The following is a 6,221-nucleotide window of genomic DNA, read 5'->3' as shown; positions in this document are numbered from 1 at the left end:
TGGCCTGGGGGTGTCACTCTCTTTGGTCTCTTTCTGCATCGCCAGCACCATTTTCTTCCATTTGCATAATAGCCTTTCCTCCGGTGGATTGCAACCTCCCCTCTGCTCCTCATTCATAGACTGATGTGTGAGGAGAGCCATTGAACACCATTTTTAACTATTCTTTTTTTCTTTTTCACCTCTGCCTGAGCAGCAGATGGGCTTTGGAGGAACTATGGGATGGGTTTTGCAGGACATATCCCCACTTCAAGGCTCTCCTGACAGCCCTGGGAGCAATCTTCCCCAAAGATTCTCTCCCCATGGGGCAGCCAAAGTGAATTTGGGGCTACCGAGGCTCTTTCCAGAGGAACTATGGGATGGTTGAGTTTGTTCTGTTTGTGAGACATTTATCCTCCTCTCCCAGAGAGTGCTGGTGCCATAATAAACTACCATTCCCAGGATTCCCTACCACTGAGTTATGGCAGTTAATATGGGGAGACACAGAAGAGGACAAATAAGCGCCTCCTGATTGGCTCTTTTAAAAAAAAAACAACCGCGAAATTTATAACGAATTAAAAATGGCCAGGTAGTGTGGACGCAGGTACGGGCTACATCAGTGAATGTTACTCCGAATTAATGTGATGTCATGATGACGTCGCTTTGATTGACATCCGAAACAAGTGAATGTGAATGAAAAAATAACAAAACCAGTTTAAATATACACCGATTCATCCTTGAATGGGGACAAAACAGGGTCAATTACAGCGAATTAAAATAAAACGTTAAGTAAATGGGAATGATACAAATAAAGCGAACTGAAAAGCGGGATAACACTCACTGTATTTGAATTGTTTTAAAATGAACCACTGTATTTAAATTCGTTTTAAATCACAAGTGAGAACACCCCCCTTGTTTTACATGAGTTATTCCAGGTATCCATACTGAGTGGATGAGACTGAGTTCACTGAATAAGAGCTTACAAAGTCACACATAACTGAAGTCTGTTGGCACCCAACATCAGGCCTCTTCCAGATGTTATAGAACAAGGAACAATTTTGTCAGACTGGCTTTGCAGTACCCAGGACTATTCCTAGGCCCCAGAGAAATAAATTGCTCTTGACATGTCTAAGGGCAGCCTGAGCTCTTGTTTCCCTGTCAGCCCTATTCTGTCCCAGGTTAGAATGAGAGTCTAGATTTTTTTACTCTGCAGCTCTCAGTTCCATGGAGAGTCACTAAAGCTCCAGACAAAGCATGGGGTGGAACATTTCCATACAGCAACTTTGTTGGAGAATTTAGTTCAGGTACATGTGAAGAAGAGTAAGTGCCCTCAAGCCACTTATTCAGATGCTGATTAAGCCTCTGTGGCTTTAGATATAAGGGAAGTACATAGGGGATCCTTTGGTTATCTTCCTCAGCCAGTAATCAAAGATCACTGCATGATCCTTCCACTTGCAGGCAGAGGGAGCAGAGGGCCAGGTTTAGGGTTTAGGAATGCCTTTAGGCTGGATTCCAACTTAGTCTGGACTCCATTTCCCTCGAGATTCATCCTTTGCTGACTTATAGCCAAAGCAGAGTTTTAGTCTTGGTACCTGGATCTTTGTTTCCTTTCTGTTATTTTCATATGGTAAGGTTGCTGTATAAAATAGAGTAGTTTGGCAATAACAGTGAGTAAGGGGGAGAAGATTTCAGGGAGTCTTGGCTTAGTCTAGCTTTGGGCCTCTGGCAGCCTAAATATGGATTCCTGGAGGGCTGACTCATTCTCTATCATGAGGTCCTTTCCTGCCAATTTTGCAGATAGAGCTGCAGAATGTCAAGTACATTCCTCCTATCTCATGGAGGCAGTGGAGTTACTGAGGTTGTGAGGCAGTGCTGAGGCCTCCAGATGGCCTGTTCAGAATCTTGTGAGGCTGGCAGGTGTACCGTTCCACCAGATGCAAACCCCTGTCTGGGGTATCACCTGGTGCAGTCCACCCCACCCCCCAATGATTCCTAATTCTCTCATGTCTGTCTTTGAGCCAAGATCTTGACACTAGCCCTGTAACATCTGGAGTGGGCAAGAATGATATAGCACCGTGTATCACTGAGAGAATACAGCAAACCTCTAAACATGAGGAGTTATGTTAAGGGCTTCTAGGTGAGACGACCTGTCCCAAATCTTTATGGTATTTTTGTACTATTACAGAGCAATGAATAAGTCAATCAGTCAGACAGCCAGTCAGTCAATCAGATCCTTAACCAGCATTATGAAGCACCTTAATTTTCATTGTTTTCCACCACAAATTTACCATATGAATTTGAATATGACATTTGGCAGTTTATATGCATCATAATATTAGCTGTATAATGGACATAAACTGTTCACATTGCATTTGTATTGGTAGAACTGCTGTCAGCATGCATGTATTTATTGTTGCCCATTATTGATTAAATGAACTGCCAATGTGTCCTCCTTTAAATTAAGTTACTGTATTCCCTGGCACTGGTGTATAATGCTATCTAATAGCAACGAGAGGCCAGCATATGTTCCACAAGAGGCCTCATATGAGAAATTGGCATGGTGCAAACATTTATTGAGTGGATTCATGCACATTTAAACAAGATGAAGCTGAAATCCTCTTTAAACTCTGTGAATAAGTATGTTAAGTAGGAGTGTGTGAGAGAGCAAGATCATGGTGTAGTTCTCCTCTCTAACCCGATTATGTGTGGACCTACATATATCTGTCCAATAAATACTATCTGCTTATACAAAACATACATGTTTTACCTGAGCAACAGGATTGAGTCTGCATATGTTGAGCTTCCAGAGGAACTACAGGGCTAACACCAAACATTTTACAGAAAACAAGATAGTGCCCTTACTATTCTCTCTACAAAATCTGGATGGCTGGTGGTTTACTTTTCCTTCAACAGTGGCAACAGGAGAGCATTTGCCACCACACCTGAAGGCATGATGGCTAAGTTTGGGTGAACAGAATAAAGTGTGAGATACACCACTCTCCCCTCTGACAACTTGCTGTCTCCTCCCAGCATCTGCTGCCTGAGGCACATATCTCCTGCTGCTCGTTTCAGGAAGATCCCTGGGATGGGAAACTTCTGTCAGTTTGAGGACCAAAATCAATTTCAGAGAAATTATTGGGGATGCATTCCAGTGATGGGTATAATTCATCTTAAAGCTTTTTCTTTCTTTCTTTTTTAAAACAAAATTCTAGGAAAGAGAATTCCACTTGTTAGCATGGCAGGGGACATGATGGGCAGAGAGATGGAAAACTACCAAATGATGGCGTCTTATTCCTCATTTGGAGAGGACCAGATTGGGACCCCAAGAGAGCCAGATTTGGGTCCAGAACCTCAGATTCCACAGCTCTAATCTATTTATTTTATTCTGTTTATGTAATAATTATATACCACCTTGTTTCTAAAGATTTCACAGTGGCATACTATAAAAATGTTTTTGAAAAAACTGGCAATGTCTTGGCAGCCAGTGCTCTATCTAATGGTAGGGCTGGCCCTGAAAAAACAAAACAAAACCAGACTATGCAGACAATATGCTCAGATGTTGTATATATTTTTCTCTGTGAATTCACAAAAAGTGTTTGATGTGACTTTGTTCCACTTTCATTTGTAACAAAAAGTGACAGTTGCAGGACAAAAGGAGTGAAATTATCCCTTTTTACAATTACAGTTGCAATACAATGTAGTTATGATTTAGTTAGTGGGCAAAGAAATTGACTACAAGTAATTGGCTATTTGTATTATTAACAAGCTCTGGAAGGAATTTTCTAAACAGTGCACATGAAGTGCCACATATAGTTCTTAGAAGGACTCAATTTGGATGCTTTTTTCCACAGATGTCAGAACAGAAAGAGTAGTTTTCCCATTTTCCTTGGCAATTGCTGATGCCAGACAGCTCAGAAGAGCCCTCTAGTAAGGTTTTAGACAGATTTTTCTAGGATCTTTCATTTGCCAAATGAGCACAAAGTAGTCACAGTGAAATTTACTCAGATTCTTGGCCAGTCAGTGCTAATACCTAGCATGAAATTCTCCTCCCTCAGAAAGGCCAATTAAAGGCTTAACTGTGAAACCTGCAACGTGACATGGCTTCTTAAAAAAATGTAATCACTTTTGTAGAGCACTGTTCTGGGGATCAGCACCCTCAAGAGCATGTTTCATTTGTGCTAGACCAAGAAAGAAAGATAAAGGGAGAATCCCCTGAGAGAAAACATTGGAAACGTTTTTGAAAAACAACAACAGCAACAACAGATTCCTGTGGAGAATAACCACAATATTGTTTTGTGAGTTGCCAGTTTACAACTAGAGGCACTAGAAAGAACCCATTCAAGCTTTGCTTCTGTCTTCTGCCATTCAATCACTAGTTTTCCCTTCAGAAGAAAAGAATGGAAGAGATTTACATGTCTGCAGAAAAAGAGGGTTTATCAGTCACCCACTCCTTCTCAGTGTCTAACTACTAACTAATGCTGTAAGCAGGTAAGCTGTATGAAGCCAGTCTGTGTAACATAGTAGTTAGAGTGTTGCAGCTTAATATCGGACCTAGATGAGTCCTTCTGATTATGTCAATGTGGTGTTCGTTCTATATCATCTGCGTGGTACGTTTTCTTCATAAGGTTATGTGAATAGGCTTTGGTGAATTTTAATTTATAAAGCTGCTTTATGCTACATCTGTCTCAGTATTGTCTACACAGACATGAGGAAATCCTTCCTCGAGAAGCCAGAGTCTGAATCCAAAATGCTTCCCCCATATAGTGCATTATTTATTATTATTATTATTATTATTATTATTATTATTATTATTATTGCTCTCTCTCTCTCTCTCTCTCTCTCTGTGTGTGTATGTTGTGACCCAGCTTGGCCATGATTCCCTGCTTGGTCATGACTTTGGAAAGTCACGACCTCTCAGCTTCAGGGGAAGGCAATGGCAACCTCCCTCTGAACAAATCTTGCCAAGAAAATCCCATGATATGGCCATTGGGTTGCCATACATCAGAAATGACTTGAAAGCACACAACAAGAATAATAAAAAAAAAACCTATACCTTGCTACATCAGCCTAGTGTGACTGGTGTTGTTTTATGGAGCAAAGACTTAAAACACAAGATAGATAGATAGATAGATAGGACAGGAAAAAGTCACACAGAACATGTAAATCAATTTTATAAATAAATGGTGTGGTTGGGAATGCTATATCCCCAATTTGGGTTGGTTTTACCCAGATTCTAGGCATGCCACAAGGTATCTGTCAAAATAAAGAAGAGGTTGCTAGCCCTTGTAAGAGCTGAGATATTGAGCAAAATATGTAGGTACTATACAGTCTAATTACTCTGTGAGAAAAAGTTCCATTGGCTAATTTCAGGCATGAGAAAAAGCAGACAGAGCAGTGCAAAAATGCAACAGAGTGGAAGAAGCTGGGGAAAGAGCACATTGTAAGAGCACAAGGTGAAGCGAGAGAAGGAGTAGGAGGAAAAGGCAAGTGAGCAGTAGGAAGGGTGACACATAAAGAGGTACATTGTAAGGGTGGAAGGTGAAATGAGGTAGGGAGTAGGAGGGAAGGGAGAATGACCAGCATGAGCATCAGAGTGCAAGAAGCATGGTGAGGTGGGCTGAATTTACATAATTAGAGTGCAAATTAAAGTAATTGGCATAGTGAGAATGATTTGCATAATATTGGTCGTTACACAACCAGGTTTGAAAAAGTCATATATGGCAACCCTTGGCATAGTGGTGTAATGGTTTGAGCATTGGACTATGGACCTTATTGCATGGGGGAAATTGGGCAAAATCGGGAGCTTAAACAGCTATTATCCCATGCAAAATGCAATATTGCAATTAATATTTCTGCACAACGTCGCTACTAAATGGGCAATAAACAGCAACAAATCATTCATAGGGAAATCGTGAAAATGATTTTTTAATGTTTATTGCTGGTTTTTTGCCTGTTTAATAGTGATGTGTGTGAAAATCTTAATTGTGATATAGCATTTTGCACGGAATAATACCTATTTAAACCCTCGATTTTCCCCATGTGAAAAGGTCATATGACTTTGGAAACCAGGATTGGAATCTGTTGACAGTGGAAGCTCTCTGGGTGACCTTGGGCAAGCCTCTCTCAGCCTCAGAAAAAGGTAATGCAAGATCCCCCCCCAAAAACATGCCAAGAAAACCATGGGATAGGTTCGCAATAATAATAATAATAATAATAATAATAATAATAATAATAATAATAATAAT

The sequence above is a fragment of the Sceloporus undulatus genome, chromosome 3, assembly GCF_019175285.1.
Source record: "Sceloporus undulatus isolate JIND9_A2432 ecotype Alabama chromosome 3, SceUnd_v1.1, whole genome shotgun sequence".
NCBI lineage: Eukaryota > Metazoa > Chordata > Lepidosauria > Squamata > Phrynosomatidae > Sceloporus > Sceloporus undulatus.
The sequence above is the reverse complement of the archived record's forward strand: the minus strand, read 5'-3'. Positions refer to the sequence as shown.